Below are 11,707 nucleotides of genomic sequence, written 5' to 3'. Positions count from 1 at the left end.
AGATAGTGTTGGGACATGATGAGAACTCACTGAGTGGGGGCTTCTGTGATGAGGAAAATGTTGAGCGCTCAGAACAGATGAATAAGACCCCTCTGTATAATTTTCCAAATACCCAAAGGTAGGCTGAAAACAGAGACAATACTATCAGTGTAATCAAAACAGAAAAATAGGTTTGTATATCAATCATTTTAAATAGAGAAATCAAAGTGAGAACAAGTTTTAAAAGTGCAAGTATTATGAGAATGGAGTTTTCCACACACAACAGGGAAGCTGCGTGAGTGTGCCAGAGCCTGGGCGAGCTCAAGCCAGACCTAAACGCAGCTTGGAGGCAGGAGGCAGGCACCCTGGCCCACCCCAGCTGAGGAGCTATTGGCCCCTGAGAGCTGCTGGGAGGAACAATTAGCTTTCTTAAGGGTGTGGCCTCTGGTGAGTTCACCATGCCCCAGTGGGCAACAGCATGCCCAGGAGTCGCTGGACAGCGTAAATTGGATTTAATGGTGTTAAGGTTGTTTTTATAAAGTTGTGTTTTATAAAATTCTCTCTTAACCTGGCTATCACCCAAATAATCAAGACTCTATTATGTTATTTTTAATAAGCTTCACAGCACAATACCTGAACAGTTATTACTCTATTTTTCGCCCTCTAAATTAACCTGGCTCCTTCCCAGCATGCATCCTAGTGATGCTTGCACTTTTGGCTTTTCTGCTCCAGCTCTCTCCCTCCTGCTGTCGCCTGGACCTTTGCCTGAGCCTGAATCCCCTGCTTCATCTTCTAACTCATCCTCCTCTGGCTGAGAGAAAGCCCAGCCCTGGTCCCTCCCCTGCTCACGATTGGCTGTAAGCTGCTTTATTGGCATGTCAGGGGATAATAGGAAGCAGAGTTTACACAAAGTTAAGGCAGGAGATCCTCAGAACAAGGCTTCCAATCAGATACGGGGGGTACAGAAATCAGAATCTGAATTATACAATAACTTTATGCCTACCTACAATGGCTGAAGAAAATGAGGACACAAAGTTGGATGGGTGGGAAGTGAAGTGGATCTGACAGGGGTTGGGGGAGGGGGTGACTACGATCAAAATACAATGTATGGAATTCCCAAAAAATTAGTGAACGTGAAGAACAACACACAGATGATGTAGACACGTCACTAAAGCGCCTGCCTCCCACTCAGTGAGGACCCTAGAACCCAGTTCAGAAGCTGGCACTTGTGACCTCGGCGTTGAGGAGGCAGAGAGGCTCGGATCCTGGGGCTTAGTCCTCAGTCTATGGGTTCTGTGGCCCCTCTCCACAGGCTTGGGGAATGCTGTGGGGAAGGAAGAGGCCGTGAGCACTGGGACGGGCTGTGGAGCCTCCCGTTCTGTGGAGCCTCTCGTTCTGGACATGACATGGCTGTTGCACTCATAAACTCACACCAGGAGCTGTTATCTGCACAAGACCAAGACAAGGGTCTGGCAGAGACTACTGTCTCTCCACTTGGGGTTGCTTTGGCTGTTTGGGGTCTTTTGTACTTTCACGTGACTGTTAGGGTGTTTTGCTAGTTTTGTAACAATGTCATGGGGTCTGGATGGAGACTGAACTGACTCTACAGGCTGTTTTCAGTTCCATAGGCGTTTCGGGGCACATGTCCTGTCTCTCTGTGGGCACGGGAAGTTCTGTCATCTTCCTGTGTCTGCTTCAACTTCTCAGTGTCTCCAGCTTTTCGCTTGTAGAAGTTCCCCCCCACCCCGGCTAGGTTTGTTTATATACATCAGTGTTTTTTAAAGCAAAATTGTGGGTTGAGGCTTTCTTGAGCTCAGTAGACCTTGCCACATGCATGAGGCCCTGGGCTCAACACTTTAAAAATCAGAAGAGGAGGAACGAGAGCACACCCCATCTGCACACACACTTACACTGTAGTGCCCTCCTCTCTCTCTCTCTCTCTCTCTCTCTCTCTCTCTCTCTCTGCCTAGGTTTGGTTTGAAGTCTGATTTAGCAGATATCCAAATCCATTCTCTTGATATGTTGACCCTTTGATTTTCAGTCTGTGGTATCTTTGCCAATGGAGGCTGCTTCTTAAAGACAACAGAGTTGTCTATAAAGCAGACAGTATTTTCAGTCCAGTCACCTAATCTGTGTTTCTATATTGCTGAGCTGAGCCCACTTGCACTTAAGGTTACAATGGACCAGTGTTTAATAATTCCTATGAACATGTTGGTCATTTGCCTGGTTGGTTTGGCTGCTGTTATTTTCTTTCCCTCCGTATTAGTATTGGGCATTTTCTGACTTTCGGTTTAGAAGTGATAGATCCTGTCCTAGCTTCCAGTCGTGTGACACTGCTTCTGGGGAAATGTGAATAAATGTCTATTCACCCCAGATAGTTCATGGATGAACTTGGTGACCAACAGTTTCACTGGGATCATTTCCAGGGGTATGAGTGAGGGACTGTTTGATTGGAGCAGGAACAATTCGAAGGCTCGGCGTTGCCAAAGCCTACCCCAGTTCATGCAAGCTGGGGCCTGGGAGTTCACTCCACAGTTTGCAGACAGGTGGACTGGATGCGGGTGTCTCTTCCAAGAGGCTCAGCACTACTTTTTGTTCTGCTAGGCAGTCTGTCTGGCCTCTCTCTTCCAGGTAACTCTACTCTGTCTCCTGGTGAGTTCTCACTGCTTTTTTGAACTTGGAGGCAGAGGGACCTTGAGCATCTACTCAGTTTCAGGGACTTCCTGAGTCTGAGCCACTTACTTCCTGAGTTCTTTTGGTTTTTGTTTTGTTGAGACAGGGTCTTACCATGAAGCCTTGGCTGGCCTGGAACTTACTATGTAGACCAGACTGTCCTGGAACTCAGAGATCCTCCTGTCCTTTTAATCCCAAATTCTGGGATTAGAGGTGTGTCCCACCATGCCCTATTTATTTCTTGAGTCTTAATAAACCTCCCTTTAAAGAATGAATTTGCCTTTAGAGTTTCCTGTGTCTTAAGTCTCCTTTAGAAATACTTAAATCTTAAGGTGCTTCATAGGAAATTACTATAGAACAATCCCCTTCATTTATCAGTTCCTCTCATGTAATGAAACCTGTGCTTTCCTGTGATCTCACACTTAAGACAGCCTTTCTCTTCTGTGTATAGTGCTCCATTAAGTGTCATGCTGGCTTGGCGGTCATGGACACTCCCTCCCACCTTGTTCTTGTCCTTATCTCATCATCAAACTAAATACAACAATGTGATCACAATTACTTACTTTCAGGATTTGAAATACATTGTTCCATTCTGCCCTGACTTTTCCTGTTGCTAACAGATACAATGTTACTCTGGCCAGTTGGCCTTGTCTCTGAGGTGCTGTTTTATTCCTTAAGCTTTTAATGTTTGTTGTCTTTGTATTTTTGAGATTGTCATTTGTCACAGAAGTGATTACTTGGGGTTCTAAGTGCTTCCTGTGTTTGGATGTCCGTTGTTTTTCCTGCTATTAGTTCATTGACTAGAGTCATGTCCAGTTTGAATCTCAGCTCCTTCCTGCCACCCCAGGCTTGCCCCCTCAGTCCCAGCCTTGAGTTCTTGGATGTTTTAGTTACGAACGCTCAGTTTTCCAGCGCTGATGTTTGAGTGTGACCCATCCTCAGCCTTGCCCTCCATCTCTTTTTGCTGCTTGGTCAAGTTGGTTGTGATGCTTCCCACTGTTTTTTTTTTTTTTTTAAACTTTAATTTTTACTCTATCATCGTCATTTTGGTAGCAGAACACAAGCTCCCTCAGCTTCCTCTGCTGGCCTTGGGCGGCCCTGTTCCTCTGCCATTGTCGACTGTCTAGAACTGTAAACTACAATAAATCGTCCTTCTGTTGCTTTGGTCCTGGTGTTTTCTCACAGCAGCAGAAATGGCTGAGGCACGCTGCTCAGGGTAAGTGTTGTGCTTGTTAGCCTGAGATGTCTGTGTGCAGAAAGCGAAGCAAGTGCCTGGCTGGCAGAAGGCGGTTCAGAGATGGGTTTTGAGACTGTGTAGCCTCACCCTCCAGGAAGGAACACCTCTTCCAGCAGGCCACACTTCCTAAGCCTCCTAAACCTCCTAAACCCCACCACCAACTGGGGACCAGGTGTTCAAATGCATGGTCTGTGGGGCAGGGGCGTTTCCCATCCAAAATACCACATCCCATGCCCTTGCCCCTTAAGCTCTTGGCTGCAAATTGAAACATTTAGTTCAACTTTAAAAGTCCCCACAGCTTCAAACTGAGTCTTGACCTTCAAACAAGCCATACTCAAGAGCCTGCACCTGGATGCAGGGTTGCGTATGGAAGGAAAGTTACACGGCGTGGAATAGAGTCAGGGCTAGTCGGGGCTCTCTAGACCAGACTGACGGAACAAATACATCTTAAAACGGGCTTTGATAGGCTGACTAACATTACACACTTTGGCTTTCTCGAGAAACCTGAGAGGCTGAGGATCTGGTCAGCGCTGCGTCCACAAGGCTGGAGGCCTTGGCGGCCCACCCGGCCTCGGCAGCCCCTTTGGAGCTAAGGACCTGCAGGATTCCTCGAGAGCTGCTGCTCCCCAGTCTGCCCTGGAAGCGGGAAGAAGCTGGTCAGTATGAGCAGAGTGAGGAGCAGCTGGGCAGAGGAGCTTGCCAGCAAGGAAAGGCAAGCAAGCTGTTTCCTTCTTCCAAACCCCTTCGATCTGAGCTGGCGCTGGGAGGTGTCAGCCACTTTTAGGGTATGTCTTCCTGTTTCAAACAGTCCGAGCAAGAAAATCCATCGTGGGGCTATGTAGTGGCCTTTTATTTGAGTCCAGATCCAGTCAAATTGACAAGTAGATTAACCATCGCTAGAAGAAAAGACAAGTCCAAGGAAAAGGATGGGCACTGAAAATCCAAAACTGTGGCTGAGGAACCCTGGCCCCAGAGTTAACCAGAGTTCTGCGTTGTGGGGGTAGTCATGGAAACAGAGCAGCAATGAATGGGTCACACACAGAGCTGACTCCTGGGGGTTCTGATACAAAGAAGATGAGTAGGTGTGGGAATCAACTGGAAATCATGACTTCTAAGATCCACACCTCAAAAAGACCACTGGTAACCATGAATACACATATTACAAACATATTTGGGTGCTCTTGAGCGGTCTGTGAGTATCTGCCGCCTCCTGTCTCCCAGGTACTCCTGAGTAGGAAGGTCTTCACAGATCTGTGGGGCCTTTTATAGCTGCTGCAGAATCCCCACGATGCTCAGTCTCTCACCCATATGCCTTTTATCCTATTAGGAAAACATTCTACTTGAGGCAGCGTCTTTTATCCTTAAACCTGCCAAATGACTTTTAACTAAGTAACCAGCAAGTGCACAGGTGTGTATGTGTTTGTTTGTAAAAGAAGCCTATAGATCTCAGAATATTTTCTTTGGACAACATCCTAAAAGGTGAACACGGAGCCCAAGTCACCACTGTCCTACAATAGGAAGGAGGAAGACTCCCAAGTCAGTGTTTTAAAACTTGGAATTCTCCCAGGACTCAGGTGGCAGAGGCAGGTGGCTGACCGAGTCTGAGGCCAGCCTAGTGTTTAGAGCGAGTCCAGGACAGCCAGGGCTACACAGAGAAACCCTGTCTCGAAAAAAACCAGAAACAAAAGAAACAAACAAAGAACGTGTGATTATGCACAAGTGTCTTAGCTGCTTTTTCTGTCGCTGTGACACAACACCCTGACAAAAACAACTCAGGGAAAAAGGATTAGTTCTGGCCAGAGATCAGGGAACAGTCCATCATGGCGGAGCAGAAAGGCAGCAGGAGCTGAGGCAGCTGTTCGCAGGGGACAAAAAGGCACAGGCTACTCTGCTTTCTTTTTCCCTTAAGGAGTCCAGGGTCTCTGTCGGGAATGGTCCCACCCACAGGGGGCAGGGCTTCCAACTCAGTACAGTTGACATGACCCCTCACAGGCATAACCAGTGGCCTTAGATGGGGTCAAGCTGACCATTAACATTACCAACAACTTTGAGCACACAAAGGCAGGCAGGCTAGCACTGTGAGCCTTCCTTAACCATGATCAGGGATCAGCTGGGGCTCAGTCAACCTTGGCCTCCTACTTGTTTTGAAACAAATCCTGACTCCAGATCATTTCAGGTAGAAATGTTTCAATACATCACTATAAAAGACAAATATTTCAATATAGAACATTTTTATAACTCAATCTTTACATTTTGTAATTAATTTTAGACTTTCACCAAATCTAGTTGACAATTCAAACCAAATCCATTTGTGAGGCTTCACTCTGCATCCTAGGAAAGTGTGTTCTGCTGTCTCCAGAAGCAAAGCAAGTTCAAGAGGGCAGAAAGAAATGCTACCCACACGTGTTCCTGACACATCAGACCTGGGCAACAATAGTAATAGACTAGTTCAGGAATACCAGAGTGATTCATAGAGCTGAGCTCAGAACCTGGCCAGGCCTCTGGAGGAGACTGAGGAAGGAGCTCGGAGGTTTCCCTCTGCTAATCTAACTCACTTACACCCATATATTACCATTAAAGAGCAAAACACAGCCAGTGGTGGTGCACACCTTTAGTCCCAGCACTCAGGAGGCAGAAGCAGGTGCATCTCTGAGTTCGAGGCCAGCCAGGGCTACACAGAGAAACCCCACATAGAAAAACAAAAACAAAACCAAAACAAACAAAAAGCAAACTACAACAGCTTTTTACGTTGTTTTTTTCAAGTAATTTTTTGAGGCTCATCATGCAGAATTTATATATATTTATCTATGCACATGAATGTACATATATGTAACAACAATAGTCAAAGAAAAAGGTTATTGAGAGTAGGAGGACATGAGAGGGTTCAAGGGCTAGAGGAGGCAAAGATGGGGAAATGATGCCGCCTGAGTTCAGTTAAAAACATAATCTAAAAAGTTTACTAGAGTTCTGGGATCCTTTTTATTCTTATCTCGCCTCAAGTAAGAGTTCTTTAAAAAAGAATCTTTACTTTTTTATTTTATTTTATTTTTGTTTTTGGGACTTCCTGAGACTTTTAAGTTTTTTTTCTGAGTCTTTTTCTTATTCATCTTCCTCCTTCTCCTCCTCCTCTTCCTTCTCCTTTCTCCTCCTCCTCCTCCTCCTCCTCCTCCTCTTCTTCCTTTTGAGACAGAATCTCACAATGTAGCTCTGGCTGCCTGGCTGCCCTGGAACTCACTATGTAGACCGGACTGGACTTGAACGCACAGATCTGCTTGTCTCTGCTTCCTGAGTGTTAAGAGTAAAGGTATCACCGGGCCTGGGGATTTAATTGTCTACACATCCACACATACAGAGGACAACTTGCAGATGCCAGCCCTTCCCCACGTGAGCGCTGAGAACTGGAGCCAGGGCTCAGGCTTAGCAGAAAGGGTCTTTACCTACAGAGCCACAGTGCTAGCCTCTAGTTATTTTAATTTTTGAGACAGGGTCTTCTGCAGCCCAAGCCGGCCCCAAATGCACCGTGTACCTGTCACCTATGTTCTTTCTGCCTCTGCCTCCCAAGCTCCAGGAGTACAGGCGTGTGCCACCACCCGCTTCACAATAGTGTTTTCACGTGAATGAGCACTTGTCTGTACGTGGGCATTGGCATCATGTGCACGTCTCAGGTGTGAGGGGGAGGGCACCAGTGCCCTGGAACTGGAGTTACAGATGGCTGTACACTGCCCTGTGGGGCTAGCACCAAACCCCGGTCCTCTCTGCATCAAGCACTCCCAACCTCTGAGCATCTCTCCAGCCCACAGTGTCAGGTCCTCCTTGGTGTGTGTGTGTGGGGGGGTGTAGCTCAGCAGCAGAGCATGGAATAGATTCCCGATACTGGGAAGCGGGGCTGGTTTTGTAAAGGGAAGGAGCTGTAAGAGCAGAAAAAGGAGAGAAAGATAATGGCCACGTCAAAGCCCCATGGAAGGTGGTGCCAGAGAGAAACGATAATGGAAAGATAACTAATCGGCCCAGGCCAGGCCATCTATTGTGTAGGATGAAGCGGAGGGATCCACCCTTTCACACACGGAAACTGGCCTGGTTCAGGACCTTGGCTGCTGCCTCTCACTGCTGCTTTCTTGGAAGGTTAAGGCCTGTTTGTTGATGGGAACTTTAGCATGGCTGACCTCATTTTTATTTTTAGTTTGGAATTTTGGGGCCCAGTGGAGAAGCATAGTCCAAAACAACAGCTGAGGCTGGGGAGGTGGCTCCTGGCTAGCTCCTGTTAGACAGCCTGAGGCCCTGGGTTCCTTCTCCATTGCTGGAAACTACACCGAACCAACCATGGTCTCTGGAATGTGTGTGTGATCCACTCAGTTCACCTGCACCCGGGTGTCCAAACGTGTGGCCCCTGGGAGACATTCTCACTCAGCCCACCACAGTGGAGGGCTCAGAAAGAGCCAGTGCCAACCTGGCCACCTCCAGGTGACAGAACAGAAACAGTGAGCACCGCTGTGCAGGTCCTACAGGAAGGACCATGCTCTGCTAGCCATGTGAGATGGAAACATGACCTCTCCAGGCTCTGTACTGGACTGGGTTATCAAACTCCACCAAATCGGGGTTCCTTCCCTACCTCAGCAGGGGTTTGAACCAGGGAGTCCTCCAGACCCCTCTACAGCTCCCAAACAAGAACAGCCAGCAGCCAATAGGCACAAGTTTAGTGTCTGTGGCACAGCCTTGCTATACAGAGTCCTGCAACTGAAACGCCTCAAAAACTGCCAGGAGCCACCAGCTGGGAATCCTTCTACCTGAAAGTAAGGCATGGGCTGGTCAGGAGGAAGGGTCACCTGAATCATGCAGAGAGACCAGTCTGCCCTGTCTCCCCAGGGCTGAAATGGCAGAGCCCCATAAGCCTCCCCTTTGGTATTTGCAGCCTTGTGCTTGCTCCCTTGGGGGTGTCAGTTTATTCCCCCTCCCCCGGTCTTGATACAGACTCAGACTCTCATTTCCAGAGATTCAACCATAGCTCCATGGGCCCAGCTTGGGAATCTATCTAACAAATCAGGAGAATCAATTGCTATGGACAGGAAGGCTAGTTCTAGAGTGTTCCATGCACTCTTCTGCCTCTGAAGATCGACTTTGCTTATCTAATTGGCCTGCGTTTCTGTGGTGACGGTGATGTACACTCAGCAATGCCACAGTTGTTAGACCTACACCCTAAATGCCTTTCCTCATGCCAGGAGCTGCCCTCAACAGCTGCCCAGTCAAGAAAAGCTTGGCGCCCTGGATGGCTCCCAGGCATACCACCGCCCCCCTAAGTGAGGGAGTGCTCTGTTTGTTTCCCTAAATTTAACACAATAATATTCTTGGCCCGCACTGTACTGTGAGCTAACCTGAGGATTATGTTTAGAAACTGCATATTCTAGTTTTTGAAGGTCTCCACCTCTGGTTTGTATTATCTCCCACCCTTGGAAGGTGTGATAGCGCTGTGAATGTCACACTTGAGCAGTTACAGGTTGGCACTGAAAAAAAGATCATTTAATTCAAACGCTCCGGCTTCCCTGAGGTGTAGTTTGCACACCACAAACTTCACCAATCACAGGGCACAACCTGGCAAGTTTTAGTAAACTGACACAATTAGGAGCCATCGTATTTCCAATTTCCAACATCCAAAAGGTTCCCCTGGCTCTTCTGCGTCACTCCTGCTTTCAGTGAGCACTAATGCACTTCATGGTTTTGCCTTCTCTACATATGTCATATAAGCAGAACTACCCACTCTCTTGTGTCTGTGATATTCAGCTTTCTGCTACTGTGACGAAGCACCTGAAATAAACAACTTATAAATAGAAAAGGTGCATAGTTTCAGCAGTCCCAGGCCACAGCTCATTTTCCAGGTTCTCTTCGGGCCTATGATGAGGCAACAGCAAAACTGCTTGGCTTATCCTGTGCTCAGTGTGAAAGACGAGGAGAAAGGGTCAGTCTCAGGGCCCCTGCAGGTTACGTTCTCAGTGATCTTAATGTCAAGCCACCAAAGTGGACACTCAGTGCTTAATGCAGCTCCCAACAGTGCTGCTCTAAATCCAAGTGTCACAGTGCGGCTCTTCCTCTGTGTCGGACTCCTTTCAGCTGAGGACCACCTGTGCTGTGCACAGACGCCATCAGCATTTCCAGGGCAGAGGAGAATTCCACGCCACGGGACTTTCCTTGATTCCCTGTGCATTCTCTGAGGTGAAATCCAGTGTTTCCATACTGCATGGACAGAACAGAACTGGACTCAGGAGCCCCAGACTTGCATGGGCTCTTGGGGCTGCTGTTGTGCCGTGAGAGGGCCCGCACAGCGCTGGCTGACGGGGAGGGGTTCTCAGTGAAGCCATTTGCTCCAACACTTGGCTCCTGTTCACTTTTCCATAGTTTTATTTTCCTCTGTTATTCTACATGTGTGGTGTGTTCGCTGGGTGTGGTGATGCGATGGTGCAGTGGAGGTTGGAGGACACAACTGGCGCCGGTCAGTCCTCGCTTCCACCACGTGGGGCTGGGGAACGAACAGATTTGGTGGCAAGTTCGCAGAGGAGCCATCCTGCTGATCATTTTACCTCTTCCTCTTCTTGTCTCCTTTCCCCTCTTCTCTTTCAAGTCACAGCCTCAAACTCCCCAGGACAAGAGATCCTCCTGCCTCAGCCTCTGGCCTCCTGAGTGGCCACTGACCACCCCCAACTTGCATTGTGGGTCTCAAGGAGTGATGGCTGTTCTTAGTGGAAAATCACTGCAGCCCTTTTTCAGAAGACGTAATGTTTAAATCCAGTTTTTTTTCTGTAACATGCTAATGTCATTTACTCACCTAAGAGCTTAAAATGTGTTTTTACTATAAGGCAATCAGTACCAGGTAAAGTGAGCTGTCAAGGGCTAAGGATGTGGCTCAGAGGTAGGACAAGCACCTAGCACGACCAGAGCAGACAGGGCCAGGCTGTGGCGCTACGGTTTTACCTTCATGATGGGGCTGTAGCAGCTCCTGAGTCTGGCTCAGATGTAAAGGTTTCTGGCTCCAGTGTCTTCATTTGTCGTTGCTTTGAATCACTTTCTCAGTGTCAGAGGCTCTCTCCACACCCTGCCTCGGGCAGCACTCCAAGCTATTTGCAGAGTAGCTGCGGCCTCCATTTCTGGCCACACAGCTGACTGGCCCAAAGAGGAAAGAGCATCCAGCTTCTTGAGAGCTCAGCTCAGTGGGGCCTGCAGCTTTTTCTTTTTTAATTTTTAACCATGTTATTAACTAATATTTTGACAGCACAGAAATTTAGGCATGTGTTTATCAAGTGCTTCTTTTGAAAAGGGTACAATGCCAGATACACGGCAATTTATACGATTTATACGTTCTGCTCGTTAGAGCAGAGCTTCACGATCACATGCCATACAAGGCACAAATGTGGGTAATTCTCAGTTCAAGGAATTAACAGTTTACAAGAAAGACTGTGACTTTAACACTATTGCATGGGTGATTTGCGTATTGCTGATACACTCTGGGAAGTGCCAATTTTATATGTTGTTTTGGGGAGCAGGAGGTGTTTTGTGTCTTGCTCAGCACATGTGGAAGAAACCGAACCAGTTGTCCTGTGTGCACGTGGCAGCGTGCATGACTAGGGTCAGAGGACAACTTGCAGGACAAGTACTTTCCTGTAAAAATATTTTTTTCAGAATAAATTTTAAAATAATAGCATTAAATGTTCTCATTCAAATTGTATTGCAGTGTTCAGGGGAATTAATTAGAACTAAGCTTAATATAATTAGACATTTAAAAATGTATAGACTTGCTATTCAGAAATACTGTGATCTCTCCATGTGATACAG

Source organism: Psammomys obesus, unplaced genomic scaffold, assembly GCF_907164565.1.
Source record: "Psammomys obesus unplaced genomic scaffold, mPsaObe1.curated_primary_1811, whole genome shotgun sequence".
In the NCBI taxonomy this organism is placed as follows: domain Eukaryota; kingdom Metazoa; phylum Chordata; class Mammalia; order Rodentia; family Muridae; genus Psammomys; species Psammomys obesus.
This window is presented reverse-complemented; position numbering follows the sequence as displayed.